Source organism: Mus caroli, unplaced genomic scaffold (genome assembly GCF_978045245.1).
Source record: "Mus caroli unplaced genomic scaffold, Mus_caroli_1 scaffold_14, whole genome shotgun sequence".
Taxonomy (NCBI): Eukaryota; Metazoa; Chordata; class Mammalia; order Rodentia; family Muridae; genus Mus; species Mus caroli.
The window spans coordinates 11,572,272-11,597,753 of NW_028227269.1; the positions used below are offsets into that span (position 1 = coordinate 11,572,272).

General features: G+C 38.7%; 1 long non-coding RNA gene across 1 annotated transcript in view; it reads left to right on the forward strand.

The window, feature by feature from the left end:
- Positions 1-24,938, forward strand: part of LOC115032770 (uncharacterized) — a 67,606-nt gene extending 42,668 nt beyond the window's left edge. The window contains exons 2-3 of the long non-coding RNA XR_003838392.1: positions 20,498-20,651; positions 24,873-24,938. This is a non-coding gene — a long non-coding RNA (uncharacterized LOC115032770). The remainder of the gene's footprint in view (positions 1-20,497; positions 20,652-24,872) is intronic.
- The last annotated feature ends 544 nt before the right edge of the window (positions 24,939-25,482 follow it).

Consider the following 25,482-nt stretch of genomic DNA (forward strand, 5'->3'; position numbering starts at 1 on the left):
TTCCTGCATGTCTATTTTCAAATAATCTTTGATTTTCCTAATGAGAATGCCAGTCATATTGAATTAAGGGCTATCCTACTGAATTATGATGGCACAAGTAATATGTACACTGTCTTATTTCCCAGGAAGGTCATAATCATAGGTGCTGTGTGTTAGGACTTCAGTGTATATTTCTGGTACACATAATTCAACCTTAAAATATATATCCATTAAGTTTGAGACATTTGGAGTTTAAGAACAGCTTGGGCTTGAGAGTTCAACCAAATGCATGTTCCCCTTCACATCTCTCTTGGAGTCATTCAATTCCAGCATTCAGGGTATGTGGTTTTTCATTAAAAAAAAAAAATCAATCTTCTCACAGGTGGTGTATGCATCTCCAGCCTCCAGCCTCCAGTCTTTCTCTCCCCCGCCTCTGTATGTATATGTGTGTGTGTGTGTGTGTGTGTGTGTAAGAGAAAGATAGACAGATAGAGAGACAGAGAGAGAGAGAGAGAGAGAGAGAGAGACAGAGTGAGGGAGAAGCAAGATAGAATATGTGAGTGGAACAGGGAAGAAAGCACACCGATACCTATGGGGACTGCTAGGGGTATCATTCCAGGAGTCCAAGCTTCATATATGCAGTCAGCCATACAGTTACAGGGAACCTAGTGATTTTTTCTGAGATTATTGAGATTTGCTGAGAATATGATAGATGCATAGAAGGAATTATTTAAATTTTGTAAATCTAAATGTACTTTAGATTGCACATCTTTAATCCCAGCACTCGGGAGGCAGAGGCAGGCAGATTTCTGAGTTCAAGGCCAGCCTGGTCTACAAAGTGAGTTCCAGCAGCCAGGGCTATTACAGAGAAACCCTGTCTCGAAAAACAAAACAAAACCACAAAAAAAGAACTAATTATTAAGTGTCCGTGGGAGAAGACAATGCACAAAATAATCTCATTTTACCTACTTATTCTCATGGAGCTAGAAATTGAGTATGTCTGGATGGGCCAGCAAATTTTTGCATTTGTAAGATATTGCCCATGGGATACACTGCTGAAGGTGAAGATCACCATGCCTATTCCATCACCTTTGACTATAATATTTCCTAGTTCTTGACAGTTTATAGCTTCTCCAGTGCCCTCAACTAAACACAAACACAAAGACTTATTTACAAATGGGTGAAATTCATCTTATAATATGTCTCATGAAATTTCTAGATGAAGCCATATAGAAGCTTGACTCCACCTGAGATGGCGCTCTTGCCCAACTATTGCCTCTGTTGGATGGTGTTCTCCACTGGATAGGTATTCACCTATCATCTGAGACATATAGCAGTCATGTTTATCTAAGTCATCAGACATGTATAGTGAACTCACTTCTGTGACACCTGGAAATGTATCTATCACATGCATCTTTTTTTTTTTTTTTTTTTTTTTTTTTTTGCAATCTAAGTCTGAGGTAGATCAATAGGTGATGGATAGACATGTGAGTGGATAGATAAACAGATGTCAAATAGATCAGATAGATGATAGCTTGAGAGATGGATAGACTATATCAGAGGATTTTTTCATGGGATTTGGTGCGTGATTATGGAATCTGAGAAGACCCCCAAGACTATTCTCAAACTTAAACAACATGGCTAAGATCAAGTTCAAAGCCATCTGAGTCATGGGAGTCAAGGGAATAACTTTAGGATTGAAGAATCTTTTGAGAATCTTCAGAGGCAGTTGGACACTGGTGTAACTACTGGAGATTGAATAATGAAACTCAAGTTTTTTGAGAAGAAAGAGTAAACCCACTGCTTCTTTGCATTTTATCAAGCTCCAGCAGATAGATGTTGCTTGTCTCTACTGATCTTCTCTGGAGAGACTCTCACAGACTTATGATTTACCAATTGTCTTGGTATGCCTCAGTCTAACTAAGTTGGCACTGACAGTTCCCCAACTCTCCCTAACTATTTCTCTTACTTCTCTTGCCCTCATGGAAGCTCTTTTGTTAATCACTTGAACAATATACCATTTCCGATTTCACTATTAGGAAAGTCACCTGGCACAGCCTGTTCTACTACAGCTGTTTGACACAGTCCCAGCAAAGCTCAACTGAATGCTATGATCACTGTCATTCTGTCTCACCTTTTGGTTTGGGGTTTCTGTGTGTTGCAATCTTGGAGACTTTCTAGATTATGATTCATTTTTTGCCTTTCCCCAAGAAAATTATGTCTGTGTGTTTTTAGGAAGGTCCTAAACTTAACTATATCTGGCTCTATTTGAATGACCTTTTATGTTTTAATTTTTTTATTGGTTATTTCATTTATTTACATTTCAAATGTTATCTTCCTTCCTGGTTTTCCCTCTGCAAGCCCCCTATCCCATTTCCCCTCCCTGTTGCTTCTATTAGGATGCTCCCCCACCCACCTACCCACTCCTGCCTCAACACCCTAGCATTCCCCTACATGGGGGCATTAAGCCTTCACAGGATCAAGGGCCTCCCCTCCGTTTGAAGCCAGATAAGGCCATTCTCTGTTACATATGCAGCGGAGCCATGGGTCCCTCCATGTATAGTTTTTGGTTGGAGGTTTATTAGTCCCTGGAAGCTCTGGGAGATGTGGTTGGTTGATATTGTTGTTCTTTTTATGGGATTGCAATCCCCTCCAGCTCCTTCAGTCCTTCCCTTAACTCCTCTATTGGGGTCCCCTGTTCTCAGTCCAATTGTTGGCTTCAAGCATCCACATCTATATTAGTCGGGCTCTAGCAAAGCCTCTCAGGAGTCAACTATATCTGGCTCCTATCAACAAGTACTTCTTGTCATCAGCAAGAATGTCTGGGTTTGGTGGCTGCATATGGGATGGATCCTCATTTGGAGCAGTCTTTGGATGGCCCTTCCTTCAGTCTGTGCTCCACTCCTTGTCTCTGTATTTCCTACAAACAGGAACAATTCTGGGTTAATATTTTTGAGATGGGTAGGTTGCCTATCCCTTAACCAGGGACCATGCCTAACCTCTGGATATGGTCTCTACCCTTTGTTGGGTATTACAGCTAATGTCATCCCCATTGGGTCCTGAGAGCCTCTTGTTTTCCTGGCATCTGGGACTTTCTGGTGTGACTTTCTCCAGTTTTTCATCCCCCCACTGCTACACACCTCTCTTCAATTTCCTGACCTTCTGTACATCTCATGTCCTGCCCCCTTTACCCTCCCTCTCCTTTCTCCTTCCCAAGGCCCTCCCTCTAACTCCTGTGATTATTTCGTTACCCCTTTTAAGTAGAACTGAAGCATCCACACTTTGGTCTTCCTTCTTGAGTTTCATATGATCTGTGAGTTGTATCGTGAGTATTCCGAGCTTTCTGCCTAATATCCACTGTGGTACATTTACACAATGAATGTCTTTCTTATGCCTGGGATATCATGATAGCACAGATAATGAGGCCACAACTCCAAGGACCTTCTTGGGCTCTATGCCCCTAAGCAAACTCCAACATTATAATTAGTTCAGGGCACACAAACTTTACTGGCCTGGAGAATTTGTTACAGATTCAAGGCCTTCTTTTTTAATATGCTTAGAGCTCTCTGAAAGTGTAGTTTGAAGATAGGGGGTTGTACAGGGTTCATCCCTGAAAGAATAGTTCCTCATAAATAAGATAGTTCTCTTGTGAGCGCCTGACTCGCCAGCAAGAACAATGCCACAACAGGATCCTTCCGCACACGTTTATTGGGAGAGCATGATTGCAGAGGCGAAAAAGACCCCAAGTCCAGAACTGGTGCTGCTTATATAGGCCTAGGAGAGGCCTGTCTCACACCCGGATTGGATTGGTTATGCTTTCCACCTCATTTGCATGCTCCTCATCTGATTGGTTATTCTCTCTCAGGACCTCACTGAGCCTCATTATCATATCTTATTTGCATGTCTCTCATCTGATTGGTTATTCTCTCTCAGTACCTTGCAGAGCCTCATTATCATGCCCGGGCCAGGCAGTGACTTGGTGAAAACTTTACTGTATATATACACATTGGTTGTTTACCCAGACTTATGTGTGGTGGCCAGCGGTAGCCAGCGCCACCCTGCAACAGCACATGTGGTTTCCCACATAGTTTGGCTAAAATAAACGTTTCCTACTTTATAGCATAGATGATGAAACAATACAGTAAAAGGAGTTAGAAATTAGTATTTTCTATTCATAAAAGGGCCAATTCAAATACTTTTCATTGTCTGGGGTACTTTAAAATTACAAATATTGCCAGCATAAAAGCAGGCTGTCATATATTAAATATGTTTGCTTTGGAACAGACATTCTTTAGAGTCTTTAAATTGGAGTTACAGGGCTGATAATAAAAAATAAAATAAAATCTATTTTATTTGTACTTTCTAATTGTAACTAAACTTATAACCATGGACATGTAATGAAAAATCAAACACATAATCTGTACTTCTGGGATAATCATTAGTCTGTCTTTCTTCTGTCAAACCTGTAGAAATAAAGAAGCAATCTGACTGCTAGTCTGTCAGACCTGCAAGACCTGAACACTGTGCCTGATTCACCATTCCTTAGCTGATTCCTTACCTAATCTTGAGGATGGTCCTAACAACAATGGGCTAGAGAGACCCCTGGTAGTCAACCTGAAACAGACAGAAACTACTCATGTTTATCTAAATCACTGGCCATATATAGTGTTTCCTGGTAGTGGACACAGGAGCATATATATTTCTAGTCTATAGTAATCATGTGCATAGTGTTTCTTGTAATCTAAGTCCGAGAAAGTTACAGCTTTACTTAACCAAGAGTTCAGCTTCAATTTTATACATAATCTAATGGATTTTGCACATCTTTGCCTATAATCTATAGGATCACTAAATTTCCTAAGTAATCATAAACAGTCTACTCAGAAAGATATTAAAAACTCATAAATTGTTCATGCTAGCTTTATAATGCTCCTGGGTCATTTGTTAGAGCTTCTCCTATGTATGTTATATATAGACACATTATTGCTTTCAAATATACATGTATCTGCCAATGACTGCCCAGCCTGTCTGTATTGTTCTCATAGCAACACTTCTTACATCTAAGAGTACAGTTAGTGTTAGCTTTTATTTTTCCTTTCATACACAAATGGACTTACCCAGTCACTCTGTCAACCCTATGTTCTTCTCCATTTACCCTACCCTATCTTTTGAGGAAATGAAGCATTTATCTTCACCTAATTTAAGTTTCCTCATCTCTAGAGAGGTGCTAATAATGTGGTAGTTTTATGAAAAATGAAACTAAAAATGTCCAGAATGTCTCTAAAAATTATAAACACTCCACCTTGTCACCTCCCTTCTGTCAAATCTTCATCAAAACACATTTGCCCTCAATGCTCTAAGTCATATGCACTAACCATAGAGAAAAAGATGCTTTAAATCATATCTACCCATAAGGCCAAACCATAATCATAGGAGAAAAGATTGTTTTCTTCTTTTCTCTGACACCAGGTGCTTGTGTGAGGAAAATGGGGAAGGGGACTGGCTACAGCTCTGCATCTGAAAACACGTTTTGGTCTTTGATCTCTCTGCTTGTATTCCTTCCCTAGGCAGGAGCTTAAAGCTCCTTGGCTATTAAGTCTAAGAAGAAACAGGGGGGGGGGGGCAGTGATCATTTTTTAACCAAGTTCTGACTTTATCTGGTTAACTATTTTTTGGCTTTAGTTAGTGTCCTTAACTATGAAATGAAAATGGAAGCAACAAACATTTCTTTTAAAGGTTTACAGACTTTGCCCTTTATTAGAATTGGGAACAAAACACCCATGGAAGGAGTTACAGAGACAAAGTTTGGAGCTGAGACGAAATGATGGACCATCTAGAGACTGCCATACCTGGGGATCGATCCCATAATCAGCCTCCAAACGCTGACACCATTGCATACACTAGCAAGATTTTGCTGAAAGGACCCAGATATAGCTGTCTCTTGTGAGACTATGCAGGGGCCTAGCAAACACATAAGTGGATGCTCACAGTCAGCTATTGGATGGATCACAGGGCCCCCAATGGAGGAGCTAGAGAAAGTACCCAAGGAGCTAAAGGGATCTGCAACCCTATAGGTGGAACAACAATATGAACTAACCAGTACCCCCCCCCCCCCCCAGAGCTTGTATTTCTAGCTGCATATGTATCAGAAGATGGCCTAGTCAGTCTTGCAAACTTTATATGCCTCAGTACAGGGGAACGCCAGAGCCAAGAAGTGGGAGTGGGGGAGGGGGAGGGTACAGGGGGACTTTTGGGATAGCAATGGAAGTGTAAATGAAAAAAATACCTAATTAAAAAAATGTAATAATATAAAAAAAGGTTTACAGACAAACTAGGGAAGCATGCTTGAGTGTGCCTAACATAAAAATGATTTTCAACACTGCATAATGACTTATGGAATGATAAATGCCACTCACTTGTTAGATATATAAGAGGTAAAGCCACAGAAGTTAGTTTAGGAAGTGAACAGAAATTGAGAAGGTGGTGTCACCAATATGATTGGTTACAGATTTTTCTATATATGAACAAAAACGTTATTTTATAAACTAGCTAGAAAAATGCAAAAACATTAGTTTATCCATCTTTAATGGATGTTAGTTAATGGATAAATAGAAACTGTAACATACCATCTTAATCACTGTTCTAAGAGTCCGTGAATACAACAATAAAACAATAAAAGAAAAAATTTAATTAGGGCTTGATTAAAGTGTCAGATATTTAGTGTGAAGTGGAAATTATGCTTTCTTTGGAGAATCAGTTGTGTCATGTGATTTTTTTTTATGGAAACTGTCTTATGAGAGGATGTTTTGCTCAGAACAGACACTTGGTGTTTTTCTGGAAACTGCCTGGAAAAGGGGCATATGATGTTTTGTTAGAACGGCTGCTTGAGAGAACACATGATGTTTGGGAAAAGTATATATAACTAGCCAGCCAGCCAGAGGACAATGCTGTGTGACACTGCTTGTCGCTCTGCTGGTTTTTATTGGGCTTTGCTGATGCTGGTTTTGGCTGAAAATGCCGTGGTACTGGTTTGTATTGCCTTCTTTGCTGATCATTCTTTGTTATGACTTCCATAGAGAGAAGTGTACCAATGAACTTCTTGTGGTGTTACAGCAGCTTGGCAGGTCCTCATGGTTTCTTCTAGATCAAATTGCTATTGCTGATTCATGAATGGTGTTTACAAATAGATTGAGCTACTACTGCTGATTCATGTAAACTAAATTGCTGATACCCTGACAATACAGATTGGATTCACCCCAAAGAACTATTTCTAAACAGGTCCTTATCTTCCTCTGCCCTGTTAACCTTTCCTTTCCACTACAACTGGTAGGTAATGGACTAGAAGGGAGGTTAAAGCATTTAAGTACACATATTAAAGCAGATTTTAAAAAAAATATAAGCCTACATTAGTCTATACTCATCAAGAAGGAAGCATGGCAGCATACAGACAAACATTGGGCTGAGAAGTAGCTGCGAGTTCTACATCTGGATCCACAGGCAGCAGGAAGAGAGAGCTACTGGGCCTACCTTGTACTTTTGAAACATCAAAGCCCACTTCCAGTGACTTACTTACTCCAACAAGACCACACCTACTCTAAAAGGCTATGTCTCCCATTTCTTTTTAAATAGTGCCATTCCTTGTTGACTAAGCATTCAAAGGAGCACATAGGGACCATTCTTTCCAAACCACCACACTAAGCAAGCTGGGCAACTTTTAGTTGTTTCCAGTCAAGGGTATCAATTAATTTGGCTGAGACAAATATATGCCTTTAGTATTGAAAGCAGAATGATAACTATGGAAATAGAAAAGTTTTTCCGTAGAAACTGCATTAAAAGTAAATTGATGGATCCCCGGATATGGCAGTTTCTAGATGGTCCATCTTTAAGTCTCAGCTCCAAACTTTGTCTCTGTAACTCCTTCCATGGGTGTTTTGTTCCCAATTCTAAGAAGGGGCAAAGTGTTCACACTTTGGTCCCATAATCAGCTTCCAAACGCTGACACCATTGCATACACGAGCAAGATTTTGCTAAAAGAACCCAGATATGGCTGTCTCTTGTGAGACTATGCCAGGGCCTGGCAAACACAGAAGTGGATGCTCACAGTCAGCTATTGGATGGATCACAAGGCTCCCAATGGAGGAGCTAGAGAAAGTACCCAAGGAGCTAAAGGGATATGCAACCCTGTAGGTGGAACAACATTATGAACTAACTAGTACCCCCCTGGAGCTCGTGTCTCTAGCTGCATATGAAACAGAAGATGGCCTAGTTGGCCATCAGTGGAAAGAGAGGCCCATTGGTCATGCAAACTTTATATGCCTCAGTACAGGGAAACGCCAGGGCCAAGAAGTGGGAGTGGGTGGATAGGGGAGTGGGTGGGGGAGCATGTGGGAGACTTTTGGGGTAGCATTGGAAATGTAATTGAAATAAATACCCAATAAAAATATGGAAAAAATAAATTATAATACAAAAAAAAGTAAATTGTGATATTGTTTGTAATTTTGGAAGGGTAAGAACATGAAGACTAGGGTTGGCTTGGTTCTAGGGACACACCAGAAAATTAGAAGACAAATTTGCCTGGAAATAATTTGAGTTCAGTTTTTGGTTTTGCTTGTGTTTGTGCAAAACTGAACAAATGGTTTACGTCTTCTGAACTTCGATTCTTTTTCTTATTTTATTTATTTACATTTCAAATGTTCCTCTCCTTCCCAGTTAAACCCCCTATGTCCTCCCCCATTCCCCTTCCTTCTATGAGGGTGCTCCCCCAACTACCCCCTCTCACCTTACTACCCTGGCATTCCCCTACACTAGGGCATGAAGCCTCCACAGGACCACAGGCTCCCCTGTCATTGAAGCCAGATAAGGTAAACCTCTGTTACATATGCAACTGGGGACATGGATCCCACCATGTGTACTCTTTGGTTGGCAGTTTAGACCCTGGGAACTTTGGGGGATCTGGTTGGTTGATATTGTTGTTCTTCCTGTGGGGTTGCTAACTCCTTCAACTCCTTCCATACTTCCCCTAACTCCTCTATGCAGGTGCCCACATTTAGTTCAATGGTTGGCTGCATGCATCCTCATCTGGATTGGTCAGGCTTTGGCACAGCCTCTCAGGGGACAGCTATACCAGGCTCCTCTCAGCAAATGCTTCTTATAGAGAAAGAGCTTGTCTAAACTTAAACTACTATACTAACTCTTTCATATATTTAGCAGAGCATCTCAATAATTTAAGTTACTGTATATATTAGAGCTTATGAATAAGAAGTCTGATTAAATCATGAACTGAAACCAAACTTTAAATGTTGTCAAATTATTTGAGAAGTTCACAATCTTAAAATATGTCTGTTACAATAAAACTATTATGTGAGATATGCAAAACACATCAAACTCAAGAAGAATGAAGACCAAAGTGTGGACACTTTGCCCCTTCTTAGAATTGGGAACAAAACACCCATGGAAGGAGTTACATAGAGAAAGTTTGGAGCTGAGACAAAAGGCTGGACCATCTAGAGACTGCCATACCCAGGGATCCATCCCATAATCAGCCTCCAAACGCTGACACCATTGCATTCACTAGCAAGAGTTTGCTGAAAGGACCTAGATATAGCTGTCCCTTGTGAGGCTATGCTGGGGTCTAGCAAACACAGAAGTGGATGTGCACAGTCAGCTATTGGATGGATCACAGGGCCCCCAATGGAGGAGCTAGAGAAAGTACCCAAGGAGCTAAAGGGGTCTGCAACCCTATAGGTGGAACAACAATATGAACTAACCGTACCCCTAGAGCTAATGTCTCTAGCTGCATATGTATCAGAAGATGGCCTAGTCAGTCATCATTGGAAAGAGATTCCCCTTGGTCTTGCAAACTTTATATGCCTCAGTACGGGGGAACGCCAGGGCCAAGAAGTGGGAGTGGTTGGGTAGGGGAGTGGAGTGGGGAGGGTATGGGAAACTTTTGGGATAGCATTGGAAATGTAAATGAAAAAAAAAACCACCTATTAAAAAATTTTATTACAAAAAAAGAAAATACTTAACTATAGACATACATTTAAATTATATATGAATTAACTTGGAGAAAATGATAACTACATGATAATTTGCTAAAATATGTCTCATGCAGCACAGAGAAAATTAGGTAGATCTAGTAAGCTTATCTTTATATTTTTGCTTTATGTTTATGCATATGTTTCATGCATGTATGTCTGTACACCACATGGAGTATATGAAGAAAGTAGTGAGTTCTCTGGAGCTAGAATTCCAGATCACTGTCAGTTGCCATGTTTGCGATGGAAACCAAACATGAGTCCTCTATAAGAGTAATACATGACTGTTTCCACTGAGCCATTTCCCTGGACCCCAAAATTATCTATAGTAAATAGTTTCAAAGGCCTAATTTATCCCATTAATATATTACCTAGGGGTTATTGCTCCAAAAGTTGAGAGGATATGAGAAGTGATCTTGGCTTCCCAAGATCTCAGGTAGAAGGTTATCTACAATCTAGGCTTGATGCTTTCTTGGCCACTTACATGTTTCGTCTCATCCTGACGACCAGTCTTTCTTCCATGATGTTACTTCTGATGAACTTGAAGCATTTTAAAGTTTTCATTTTATAGATACTTCACTGTTTACCCCATCATTGGGCTTATATGTGTGCTTCCCACCTTTTGCTTTGTACATTTGTTTTTTGTTTTTTGGTTTTTTTTTTTTTTTTTCTGCTTCAAATATCTGCTTACCCTCAAGGTCTTCTAGAAGGCATACCTGTTAAGGTTTGAACACCAGGCAGGACTTTCCTGGCCTATTATCTATACTTATAAATTGAGTATAATTAGGCATTATTGAAAATGTGAGCCATATATGACTATCTGAAAATTTTTAGGGTGAAAAAACTGAGCTTCAGTTATTATTGATAATTATAGATAATAGGCCAGTTCCTCATTATACAGTTAACCCTCTGGAAATGTTAACTATGACTTATCTTCCTTGTCCTTATCAACACTCCATTACCCTTCAACTCAAAAGAATAAATGGCATGGACCTGAAGGAGAGCTAGGAGGGGTGTATGGGAAGGCTGAGAGTTAGAGCAGGGAAGGAGAAATGATGAAATTATATTATAATCTCAAAAAGTAAAAGAAAAAACGTTAACTTAAGGAGACAATCTTCTGGAATGCCCTCAGGTAAATTTGCTGCTTGCTTCCTGCATATTTCCATAGGCCCATGCTTTTAACTCTTATTCATTAGTAAAAGCTATATTATAATTCTGTCTCTGTATCTTCCATGTTCATGAGAGGATAAAATCAAATTAAAGGAAATGTTTTGCATACATCTAGAGAGGGATTGAGGACAACTCTGGAACTAGATTACTATTGCTATTGTTGCTTACAACAGTCACGTGAGCTTCATGGAACAATTCTTATTTTTTTTTTTTTTTGGTACTTTCCTCATTTACATTGGAGCTGAGACAAAAGGATGGACCATCTAGAGACTGCCATATCCAGGGATCCATCCCATAATCAGCCTCCAAACGCTGACATCATGGAATAATTCTTAAGGACACAGGCTCTTGTGCCAGATGCTTTGAATTCAAATGCTGCCTTCAGAACACATTAGCTATGTTGCTTTTGTTAATTTTCTGGCAAAAACTCTCTAGTGCTTCAGTTGTATTATATGTGAAATAGAGATAAATGCATGCTCATATAGTAGGGATTCTGAGAGAACAAAATAACTTAAAAGACACAATATACTTTAAAAGCTCCTGAACAAGTTGTAAATATTTATAAAATAATTAAACAACCTTCAGGAACAGCAACATACATTTTCATCTCCAAAACATCATAAAACTTGGAGAGAGAATGATACCTAACACAATGGTGGAACATAGTCCCCTCATTCTATGTCTCTTATACTTAATAATACGTAATTTTGTTAAGAGGAAAGCCTAGTCACAAGTTCATACAACAGACACATATATTGGTATAGGATAACACACTACTCGTTTGCTTAAGGCACACTGATAAGAGCCTTTAGGGAATCACAGTTTAAAGATATACTATCTGATCCATCAGAGATAAATACATATGTTGAAACAAGATAAATAAAGAGCAAGTACATTTGTATATCTGAAACAAAGAACAGAAGGAGTTTCTGTAATAAAGAATAATGAGTTGTAGAACCTCTCTGCAGAGAGAAAATTTTTTAGGTAATGATTTTTTGATGGCTAAATATGAAAGAAACAAAATGTGAAGGAGCTAAAGGGAGTCCAGGTCAGTGGTGTAGGTGTGGTCAAAGCTTTGAAAGTAGAAGTCTTAGTTAGTCTGAAAGCCAGAAATAAGGCTTTTACTTGTCTAAGTGTGTTAGACAATAGAGAAAACAACTTGTTATAATGCTGAAACAGAGGTCTGTAGATTTTTTTGTAAGTAGTTGAGTGATACAGATGCACCTTACATGTTTATAGGAGGGGGACACATAGAAGAAAGGTAAATTTAAACAAGGGGCCATTAATAGTTAAGAGAGATCACATCAGGGCTCAGAAACAAGAAGGGTAGCTTGAACTGGGTTGGTGATGATATTGAAATCAGAAAGAGTAAATGAGCGTCTACTATTGATCTGTTTTCAATAATGTTTTGGATATTTCTCTTCTCTCTCCTATCTATCCTCTCTGTTTCTTTTCCTTTTGCTCCCTCTTTCTCTTACACACACACACACACACACACACACACACACACACGAGAGAGAGAGAGAGAGAGAGAGAGAGAGAGAGAGAGAGAGAGAGAGAGAGAGAGAGAGAGAGAGAGAGACAGCCCTAGATGATTCATCACAATTCTTGCTTGATTGGCTGAATGCATAGTGCCACCACTTAATGAACAGTAGAGGTATTTGGAATGATGGAGATCTCAGAAGGATAATCAGGAATTCACTGCTTCTTGTATTATTGCAAAAATGGGTTCTCAAGAAGATCAAGAATGGATGAAACTTTTGGATTAATTACTAAGAAAGCAGTAGTTCTCCACCCATGGGATAGGATCCCCTTGGAGTTGCATATCAGATATCCTGCATATCAGGTATTTACACCATGATTCACAATAGTAGCAAAACTAGAGTTATGAAGTAGCAATGAAATAATTTTATGGTTGGGGTTTTCCACAGCATAAAGAACTGTATTAAAGGGTCACCGAATTATGAAATTTGAAAAGCACTAAAGTAGGGTTTTTTAAGCCCTGTAAATTGATGAGATGTTATGAACAGTAACACCAGTAGCAACATTGAGAAACTTCCACTTTCTTGGAAGATAACAAGCAGAGTTAGTATTTGAAGGTAGGGGGAAGAAGGTGGGATCAGAGAAGCTAAAAAGTGGGAGTATTACAAGAAATTTCAAGGCCTCTGAAAGATTGAGATGAAGGCACATTTCATGATACTAATTAACAAAGAGGAATTTCATTTGGGTATCATTGGGAGAAGAATGGCAGGTCAGTGATCTAGAAGGGAAATTATGGGGAGAAAAAAATATAGGTAATTCAAAATACTAGATTGTAACAGAGGTACCTACAGGAGACTATGTTTTAGGGATGCCTTTGTTTGGTTTGCTCTATAAGAGGACAATCAAGGTAAATTGGAAAATATTGATCTAGGAGCTGAACAGTAATAGGATCTGTGTTCAATATCCAGCATCTGTATGTTTGCTCACAACTATTCTTAACACCAATTACAAGAGATCTAATACCCTCTTCTGAGCAACTATGCATGTGATGCACATACATACATATAAACAAAACACTCAGATGCATTAAATAAAATAAAATAAAATGATAAAATCTTACCAGCTTATGATAACTCTCTAGGCTTGCAACAATGTCTATAAATTATGTCTTTTTCTCTGAGCTTTTGCCTATGGAAAGTTCTTTCTGTCATTTAGTTGTTGTTTGTTTGTTTGTTTGTTTGTTTGTTTGAGACAGGGTTTCTCTGTGTAGCCCTGGCTGTCCTGGAACTCACTCTGTAGACCAAGCTGGCCTCAAACTCAGAAATCCTCCTGCCTCTGCCTCCCGAGTGCTGGGATTAAAGGTGTGCTCCACCACCTGGCTCTTTCTGTCATTTCTTAAACACATATTAATAATACAGTTTCATGTTACTCTGGAGGCTAGGTTCCAAAGATAATGATCAAAGCATATATATTTGATCAATAATAATTGATCAAAGCATAGTATATTTGAATCAGTATTTCTGAACATTCTGTAAATTACTCAAAACATTAGTGGTGAAACATGGAATTTGAATCAACCATGAACTGTGTGAAGTTTCAATGCTTGTCTTGGAATCCTGGATTTGACACTTCCAAATTTTATGATGTCTAATGAAAACCTATATTCTAATTTTCCCACTTCCAAAATGGGTTAATTCAATATTGAGTGTATTCTGTATAATTCTGAGCGATCAGGACAATTCAGAAGATTCCAGTGTCTCCACACAGAACTATTTGCCACTTTTGCAGTTCAATTTGCATAGACTGTGAAAAACTCAGTGGATGCAGATTTCACCAAGAGAAGAAAGAAACAAACAAAAATTAACCTAACTTCATTAAAAGAAACCTTAAACACAAACACAACTAATATTATTAGATTTTCAATTGAGAATTCTGCCTTGTGCAATGAAAAGTATTTATATGCCCCAGTACAGGGGAACGCCAGGGCCAAAAAGTGGGAGTGGGTGGGTAGGGGGGTTGGAGGGGAGGGTATGAGGGACTTTTGGGATAGCATTGGAAATGTAAATGAGGAAAATACCTAATTAAAAAAAGGAAAAAAATGTATTTATAAAGCAGTTTTGATAAAGATTAGAGCCTTTTTATAAAATAATTTTACATTTTTCTTTCAGGTTTAAGTTAACTAGTAATTTTTCTTACATGGGACATCAGACTCATTTGAAGGGACAAAAATCAAATGAATTATATTCAACTGTACTTAAATTATTTGGCATATATTACCTAATAATTAACACTGGAAATACAATATCAAATATCCAATCACATTTCTAGCTGAGGCTGAATTTACTTTTATTTGAACAAAAATAATGTAACATAACAACACGAATATAAAAGCAGGATTTTTTACAAGACACTAACTTTACATCACTCATTAGAGACGCCATGAAATTAGAAAGCTATGCCATGAATAATGTTTCCCTTTATGCAAAGAGGTATTTTTAAACAATGTATTCCTCTTATGTCAATGTGTTATATAATATTTTTAAATTAAACCCATTTAACATTCAACAGTTTTAATTTCTGCCATGCTAAATAGTAATAGAATTCACATATCCTACCATTATCTGGGGTCCTTAGAAATTTACAGTATAGAAGCTCTCCTGAGACCTAAACATTCCTCATAGTACTATTATGTAGTTTAAAGCACTCAGTGCTCGTAAAGTCCTCCAAACAGCTCCCATATAGCATTGCACAGATGCTTGTTCCACAGTGCCTACAGGACCCTGTGTTATTTTTTGTTAGAAACAAGAAAGAACATGTTTAGTAATTGGAGGAATTAGGTCATATGGCGGTAACCGTAATAACACCCTATCTTCATATCCCTTTTACCTCCTTGTAAATTTGAAGAATAAATTCATAGCAATGCATAACCTGTAAAAACAAAATCTCTTAATTTTTAAAAATTTTTATTTATGCTTATTTTCCCCTCTCACTTGTCTCTATTCCACATTTCTCATTTTATTGTTTAATTTGAACACAGTAAATGAATTAACATTGCTTAACTATGTTTCATGTTACTGGGAGCCAAGAAGGAAATGATTTGTAAGACCTAGGATTTTCCTAAATTCAGTCTGATGAGGGACATAAAAACACATAAACAAACTAATCATAGGCTTGTATATAATATTTAGATGAAAATGAATAAGTAGCCATAGAGAAGCAGGCACCTACTTAGGGAAAAATTACTTCAAAATAAGAAATTAACCTTTAAAGGAATTGTAAAGATAGAAAACAAATTTCCAATTAGACAAAGATGAATATATTTCCACAAATGATTGTGCCATGGAGAGTGATAACAAACACTTAAAGTCTGTAAGTTTTAAATTTCATGTAAAAAGTTGGATGATGTTGGGAGAGTCATGAAAGGCAAGGGTGAAAGTGTTGGGGGGTCCTGATGGGGATGTCCCGTGCTGAACAGCTTCCTGGAGCCTTGCACACCTGCAGCAAGGCAAGTGTCTGAGAAGTGGTAGCATCTTACTGCCTTCCTCTGCTTTATCCCAAGTGGGATCCCTTGCCTATAAGCAGAGGAAGCTGTCTAGATTTGTCATGTTGTCATTGTTTTCCTTGATGCTAGTGGTGGTGCCAATGTTGGACACTCCTAGACCTCTAGACCATTCTGAAACTCACATGCAGAGTTCCTCTTGCTTCTGAAGTATCCAGGGGCCTATCAGAAGAATACATTAGACAAAATCAGCAGAGTAGAGTACCAAAGAACTGCAGAAACAGTCACTGGGTTCTCTGTGAAGGCCAAGCTGGTTGGAGAGAGCATGACAATATTTGGTGACATAACTGGGAAAATTGTGATGGGTACAGATATAAAAAAGATACCAATGTCCCAAAGTAACTTGCTGGGATAGAGGGAGAATAAGAGTGGGGGATGGCATTAATCAGACTGCATTTTGTATACACACACACACATGCACGGTTATACACACATACACACACATACACACACACACATGTACAGTTATACACACATACACACACACACATGCACGGTTATACACACATACACACACACACATACACACACACACACATACACACACATACAAACACACACACACAGCTATGAAATTGCCAAAGGACAAATTTAATAAAAAATTCAAAAATGGGCATTATTTATTAAGTTACTCTTAAAAATATAATATAAACAATACACACAAATATAACAGAGTCATAGAATAAGGCAAATATAGTATGCTTTTTAGGGAATTTATGTGATAGGCACATGGGACTTCTTTATTTTTACTGTTTTCTTCAAAGTCTGAGATGGTTTCACAATTAAAATTTCCCCCACATTTCTGAAGGTTTTTAAAAGGAGTAGTATTCTATCTCTGTTCTTGGCTTTGGCTTTGTTTTATTTGTGTGGTTTCACGCCACTTGCTGTGTAGTCCACTTTAAATGCAAATGCAGTCCTCTGAAATATCCTTCCAAGTAGCAGCGCCCCAGCACACAGAGTAGTCCATCAGCGCCCTGACCCACAGGGCAGTGCAGCAGCACCCTGGCACACAGGGGCAATGCAATAGTACCCTGGTACACAGGGCAGTGCAGCAGCACCCTGGCACACAGGGGCAATGCAACAGTACCCTGGTACACAGGACAGTGCACCAGTGGCCTGGTACACAGTGGCAGTGCCCAGCATGCAGCAGAAGTAACTAGCACTCAGTGATAGTACAGCAGTGTCTGAGCACACAGAGGCAGTACAGCAGTGTCCAAGCACACAGTGGGAGTACAGCAGTGCCCCAGTACACCATTCTGAAAGACAGATATTTTTGACTTTGACTTTCATAATGGAGAACAAAACAATATTAAATAAGACAAGACTTGACTAGCTGAGTTCATTAGTTTTTAGAGTTTAGAGTTTAGGATGTGTTTCATCACCCTTGTAAGAAACGTTTACATCTACTTTTCCTTCTCATTTCCTCAACACCATGGCCAGAGAAAACAGTACAGCAACACTTTCCTCTGAAGTACACTACAGTGCAGAGTTCCTCTGTATCCATGGGACACACAGCTACAGCAAGCTCCATTCTCACTTATGATCAGAGAATGCCAGAGAAGTGGGAGGCAGCACTCTGACAGCCTACCAACTTAATCAGACAGTAACTCAATCTTGCACCACAGGGCTTGTGACAGCGGCTGTTGTCCTTATAATTATGTTTCCTCAGGCAGTGGAGGGGAGTCCTGTGGTCAAGTGAGTGTGACTAGCCCATACTCCCTGCCGCAGGCTTGTTTGCAGGGGAGGTGGATGAAGCTATTCTCAGCTGCCCTTACAACCAGTTATAAATTACTTTCGGAGAGCTAAGGTCAAAGGCACGGGAAGAACGGAAAGTGACAATGGCAAGGATTTATGTGGCCCCTTCCTACAAGGAGTCCAAGCACTTCAGATATATGATCTAATTTGCCCTCCTCTGATCCCTGGGAAATAGAGGGCTTGTGGTGAGGCAGGTATGGAGCCTTTGGTTAACAACCTTGAATTATCAATAAGGCAGTGGTCTCTCTTCTCTATCATTTTTCCCTCTTTCTTTTAAAGTTAGCAAAGCTGATTGTCGTTTCTAGGATGGTTTCTAACCTTGTTTCCTGGATCCATTTGGCCAACATGGGTAAGGTAGTTAAGATGATTCTACATTTAGCAGAGTGCTTTTGACTTGATTGCTTGAGAAAGTGTCATACAGAAATCAAATGCACATTTACTATCAGGCTAAATAAACCAGTGGAGCTTGATATGAAGAAAATCTCTGTTATGATCATTTAAATAAAAGTTGTTAAATATTGACAGTTTAATCCTCATTGCTGAAGTATGTGCCCAGGATTGATTTCCATTGTATTTGTATCTACTGTGAGCTTTATGAATCCCTTCCATGAATAATAATTCAATTTTCTGTTGGTGGTACACATCTGAGCAGTCCACAGTCACTCAGAGTTTGCAGGAACATTGGCCTTGTTCTAGTTTTTCTGATTCCTGACCTTGGGCTCTGTCTCTGTGTAACACTGACTGTTGGCTACTTTTTCTCACACAAAGAACAATGGTGTTTAATCAGGTAGAAACAAACAGTGCAGAGGCAAAGAAGAAAGGTAGGACTAGAGAAGTTCACAAGACTGGTCAGGCATTTAAGTGTTTACATACTCCTCGCTGAGTAGGAGTGTGGGTGTATGTCTGTATGTGTGCATGTGTGTGCATGTAGTGTGTGTGTGTGTGTGTGTGTGTGTGTGTGTGTGTGATTATTTGAAGTTGTACAATTGTACAGAGCTACAAAATGATTTGAGGAGCCTGGATCTGGCATAGAGTATGTGACTATAACCAGGATTTTAGGAAAGTCATCCATAAGAAGAAATGAGTGAGGACAAAAGGAATTAAAAGCCAACAAAGGAAAGGAATTAAAAGCCAACAAAGGAAACATTGAGATTGGCTGAAAGTGATGTAAAAATCAGACTTATTCTATTTGAGCTCCTGGGAGAGGGAAGGGGTGTTTTCTGTAAGAGGATATTCTATAAGTTTAACATGCTCAATAGAAACCTACACATCCAAGAAAATTTGGGCAGCACAAATTTGCCTTGACTTTTGTTTCTTAAGTATTCAAAATTGGCAGTGTATGGGAAAAAGTGGCCCTGAGAGGAGTTGGGAAGTAATGAATATTATCAAAACACTCTGCATGAAACTCAAACCTTTCACAGAATTTAGAAAATAATAAATATACTTATGGTATATATGGTAAATATATATGACTTATTGTCTATATCCATATTTTTGAATATGAATACTTTATATATATTATAAATATTTATTTGTTTGTTTATATATTTGCTATAGTAGTCTAGAAACATCCCAGTTTTCAAATAAAGAAAAGCAAAAACAAAACCACTGGCACAGAAGATAAGATGCATTTAGCCAACAGCCTAATGGAATGTGATCAGGTGCTGATGCTGAAATTTAGCTTATAGACTTGGTTATCGAGTTAGTAGAGTTAAGAGTGGGAACAAAGGAAGAAAGCAGCAGGGAGTAGGTGCATTAAATGAGCTCTGTGGTCCACATGTGATAGAGAGCTATGTTTTAAGAATTTTTAAAAAAAATCAAAACTCCTTGCTTGTAAGCAAGACTATGTAATTCTAAGAAGTGCTTAGAATCCCAGTATTTTCAGGGATGATCAGGACATAATAGGCTATGCATAATTTCAGACAACCTTAGAATCTATTCTATGTTTTCATGCATTCTTAAGTCAAAATTTAGGAACAAATATGTCCCAATATTTATTTATGCCTGTTTATAGAAATTAAGTAAGTAAGATAGTTCATCCCTTAGATGTAAATAAGAATCCTGGATATAGATTACTTTATATCAAAGAACAAACTGACACTTGTAGATTGTAATTACAGGTGTATATTTGTTAGAGGAACACATCTTAGGGAATTTATATAAATTATACATGGTGGCTTATTAGGTTGACTTACACAAAAGGGATTTGGTATTCTAGCAATGACTTTTCTTATGCTAAAGGAGCTGAGAACTTGGGAGTGTTTCGTCCATGAAACTGGCAGCCTCAGCAGTCCCAATCTGATGCTGAAGGCCTGGGCTTGGGTACTCATCTCAGTGAAGGATAGCCGAGGCAGCTAGGATGAGACAGACATGTTCCTCAGCAGGAAGCACAGATTGCCTAAGCAGCCTGAGTTTTACTTAGATCTCTTCCTAGAGCTGCCTCCCACTGGAAGGTGAGATCTATTCTGCAGGTCAAGTGTCTGCCCTCAGTTTCTCCTTTCTGGAAATGTCCCTTCAGATTCACCATGGGACAGAACTTAGTGGACTTCAGAGACCATCAAATTGACAATCATGACGAACAAGAAAATGATCTGGAACACTAACTGCCTGGCACATGATGAACAAGAACACAAGATAGATTGGGAAGCCAAGGTTGGGGTTTTTGAGTTTCAGTGAGTATCATGGCTTATCTTTCCTTGTCCCATTTTCTTTCTTTCTCCTTCTTTTTGTTTTGATTACTATCTTTCTTCATCTAATACAAACACAAAAGTAATAGTTAAAAAAGTTAAAGTATCAGCTTTTATTTATTTTTATTAACATTTTTCTTAGAATTTATTGTCTTTTGAATTTTTCATTTTTTGTCTGAAACCAATCCTACTATATATACTATGTTGTGCATTAGTTAGCTCATGGGAACATGGTAATTAAGGAAATAGGTCCCTGCATTTATTTAGAGAGTAGAGAGTTTTCCTTGCAGTGAATTGCCTTTGTTTGAGAACACACTTGGATGGTAGTCCTTTTATAAATAGCAAGAAGAATCAAACAAACTCTGTACAAAGTAAAATGTAAAAATGACATCATTTTTTGAAGTTCCACAAAAATCTGAGCGAAAAAGGTGTGTGCTGATTTAAAAACAGTATTTATAAAACACAAAACAATTTTAAATCATAGTGGTCTTAAATAAATGAGTTAAACTGTAAATAGATGTGGCTTAATTCAAGCTACTCATATCAAAAGGCTTTAGAAGACAAATATAACCAATTTGATATGTGGAGTTAAAGGTATTGGGATTAATCTTAAAAAGAGAAATTACAAGAATCAATTACCAAGTATATTTGTAACCTGTGGTAATCACAGTTAGATTTGGGGCGAGGAAGGTTACCTTTGAACATAGTAAACAATTACAAATGGTGTGTGTGTGTGTGTATGCATGTATGTGTATGTGTGTGTATTTGGGAAGATAAAACTATCCCCCCCATACATACACACACAAATACAAACACACACATGAACACACACATGACACATTCTTTTCCATATGCAATGGTTTGCTCAGAACAGTAAAAAGGATATTGAGGTCATGAGAGCTGGCTGAACAGTTGAGAGTACTTGCTGTTCTTGCAAAGGACCCAGATTCAGTTCTGAGCACCCACTTGGGAGTTCATTTCTGTTTGTAACTACTAGTTGTTGTCTTCTCCTGGGCTTCATGGGTACCAGTCAGGTACCTGTCACACTGACATAAATGCAGGCCAAACATTCAGACATATTAAAATATAATTTAAAATTTAAAGAACAAACAAACAAACAAACAAACAAACAAACAAAAATATTTTAAATAAAACAGAGGTTGGTCTCATTATTTCCTTATATGGTACACTAGTAAGCTCATTTTGGGTATGAGAGGATACCATACCTGTCCACTTCTACAATATGTGAATGATTCTTTTGAATAAAACCTTTACTGTCAACTAGAAAGTAGTATAAATGGAACACATGCATAGTAATGAAATCCATCCAGCATATTGTACATCATAGACACTCAATACTCTAGTAACACAAGAGAGGACTTTTGGGCTCTGTCAACAAAACCTCAAATTAGGGCTCTGGTGAAACTTTCAGCTGGGACTAGTTGATGAGTTTTCTTCATTTGGGTTTTTTTTTTTCCTATCAACTCTGGTCTTTGTGTTTTTGAGATATTTCTAGACCCATATAATAGTTACCTTTGGGCTGTGCTCTTGATTTTAATGTACACTATAAAACTTTAGGCTTTTCATTCATAAAACATTAGATTTAATTAGAATTTTCCTCAGCCACACATTTATTGATCAGGTTAGTTAACCACCATCCTTCTTCACATTCATGAAAATGTAGGGACTGGCTGGAGGAAAGGCTGGCTCTTTCTCATGTGACTGAGCCTTACCTAGCAAAGAGCTAAAGCTGAAATGTCATTTTGATTTATGCTTTATCAAAGCTTCTTGAAAACTTCTGGGTGAATGTAGTCAAGAAGGATGTTTGCTCAATGTCTTGGCTCTACAAAAGTTAGAGAGATAGTGCCATCTATGCATTTTAGATAATCATAGGTGTTTAGTGTAGAAGACAAGTCTAGATATAGCTAGGAACACAATAAATATTTTCATAAGTCATAAATAATGATAACCTTTTTATTATCTCTAAAATTGTTTTACAGTCCAGTCATAATCTACCTCCTGTTCTGCCCTCCATCAGTTCCTCCCGCCATTCTTCCTTTCTCCATTTCCAAGAGGATGTACCCACATCCCCACACACCCCACAACCCCCACACTCTGCCAAGCCTCCCCATTCCCTGGGGCCTAAAGTCTCTCAAGAGTTAGGTGTGTCTTTTCTCCTTGAGGCCAGACTAAGCAGTCCTTTGCTATATTTGGGTCAGGGGCTTCTAACCAGCTAGTATATGTTGCCTGGAGGGTGTCTTGGTGTCTGAGATATCTTGGGGATCTAGGTTTGTTGAGACTGCTGGTATTCCTATCAGGTCACCCTCCTCCTCAAGTTTTTCCTGTCTTTCCCTAATTCAACCACAGGGGTCCCTGTCTTCAGACCATTGGTTGGGTGTAAGTATCTGTCTCTGTCTCAGTCAGATACTTGTTGGGTCTCTCAGAGGGCAGCCATGCTAGGCTTCTGTCTGTAACTACATCATAGCATCAGTAATAGTGTCAAGCCTTGAAACCTCCTCTGGAGCCTCTCCTTGGAGCTTTCCTAATTTGAGCCCATCATTGGACCTCCTTTACCTCCGTCTCTTCTCCACTTTTGTCCCCACAGTTCTTTTAGGCAGGAACAATTCTGGGTCAGAGTTTTTGACTGTGATGGTAACCACATCCATCCATTGTAAAGGAAAAGGGGAACATGATTAGGTATTGAGGTGTGAGGGCCTGCAGAATGAATGGAAATATACAACCACAGGAGGTGGAAGATGAGAAACCCTCTAGAATGTACCAGAGACCTGCATGGTGAGAAAAATCTCAAGACCCAAATGGAGGGACCTTAGATGAAATGTCCACCAGTGGGGAGAGGGAACTTGTAGAATCCACCTCAATTAATGATAATCATTAACACTACTGACCACTGGATGATCTAGCCTGTTTGATCCTTTTTAACATTAGAACAGAATACAGAATGTTTAGATAAATGCCCAGTGTCATAATTTCAAAAAATAAACAGCATTCTAACATTTCCTCTAAATGTGTCATTTTGAGCTTTACAATGACCACTTATCTTGCAATGGATAAATGGATAAAGGTGTTATCAGGGTCTATACATAGAGGGCTTGGTACTCAGGTTGACACCACTGGAAGGTGATGGAATGCTCAGAAAGTGAAGACTATTGGAGAGCTGTAGGCCATGGAGAATGTCTTAGTCAGGGTTTCTATTCCTGCACAAACATCGTGAACAAGAAGCAGGTTGGGGAGGAAATGGTTTATTAAGCTTACAATTCCATACTGCTGTTTATCACCAAGGAAGTTAGGACTGGAACTCAAGCAGGTCAAAAAGCAGGAGCTAATGCAGAAAGCCTTGGAGGGATGTTCTTTACTGGCTTGCTTCTGCTGGCTTGCTCAGCCTGCTCTCTTATAGAACCCAAGACTACCAGCCCAGAGATGGCACCACCCACAAGGAGGCCCTTCTCCATTAATCACTAATTAAGAAAATGCCTTAAAGCTGGATCTCGTGGAGGCATTTCCCCAACTGAAGCTCCTTTCTCTGTGATAACTCCAGCCTGTGTCAAGTTGACACAAAAAATAGCTAGTATAGAGAGTATCTTAGTTATTTTTTCTGTGATAAAAACCTTTGCCAAAAGTAACTCATGGGAGAGTTTATTTTGTTTCTCAGTTTGAGGTTATGGTTCTTGTGGTTTGGAAACTCTGGTAGCAGGAGCAAAAGACAGTTGACCACACTACACACATGGTCAGAAAGCAGATAATGGTTACTCCATTCTTTCTTTTTATTTGCTCCATGCTTCATGTTAGTCTTTCTTCCTCAACTAAGCTAATGTAGATAACACTTAGACTCTTAACACAATCATGACAGTCCCTCACACATAAGCCTCACAGTTAAGTCAATATAGATAAACCTTTATACATATGCTCAGACTCTAACCCAATTTAGACAATCCATCATACTCACAACCAACTATAATCCAATCTAGGCAATCCATCACACACATGAACAATCTACAGTCCAATTTAGGTAGTCCCTCACAGGATCACCTGGATATTTGTCTTCTAGATGATTCTAAATGGATTCTATAAAGTTAACAGCCAATACTAACTGTCACAGGGTGTGTGCCCCTTCAAAGGACTGTATAACACTAGTTTCTCCTTCTGCACTTGTCCCTTGGTAGGTGATGTATGTGTTTTCCTTTGCAGCGTGTTCTTCAACCAGCAAGAATATAAGAATCTTCTTTGTCTTGGGTGATTCCTCTAAAACTGTAAGTCCGAATAACCCTTTTTTTTCATAAATTAGTTAGTTTAGATATTTCATGATAGTAACAGAAAACCCACTAACAAATGGGTGCCCACCGAATCTTTGCTATTGGCATTCTTTGTGGTACCTTGCTGTTATCTTAGACTTCTTCACATCTGGTTTTCTTTGTACTTGACAGACACTGGTCATTTATAAGCTCTGGAATGTTTACATGTTCCCAATTGAAGTTTTGAACACTCAACGTTTAGTATAAACACTAGTAAACTATTCCTACTTAGTTAAAACCCATGTGGATTTTACTTAGGAACTAGACTCCTAAGTATACTTAAGGAGACTTAATTTCTTCATCAAGTTAACAACATAATGCATAGGCGTATACTTGAGGCGTTGGGAGAAGCTTTCTAAGCCTTTGAAGTTAACAACCACAATGACTTAAATGGACATTACTAATTGAATTAAAAATTGTAGGAATATTCTAGCCAGTAGGTACCTGATTTTAATTGTTTATAGTCAAATAAGTGTGTGCTCTTTTTTTACTTTCCAGTCAGAGAC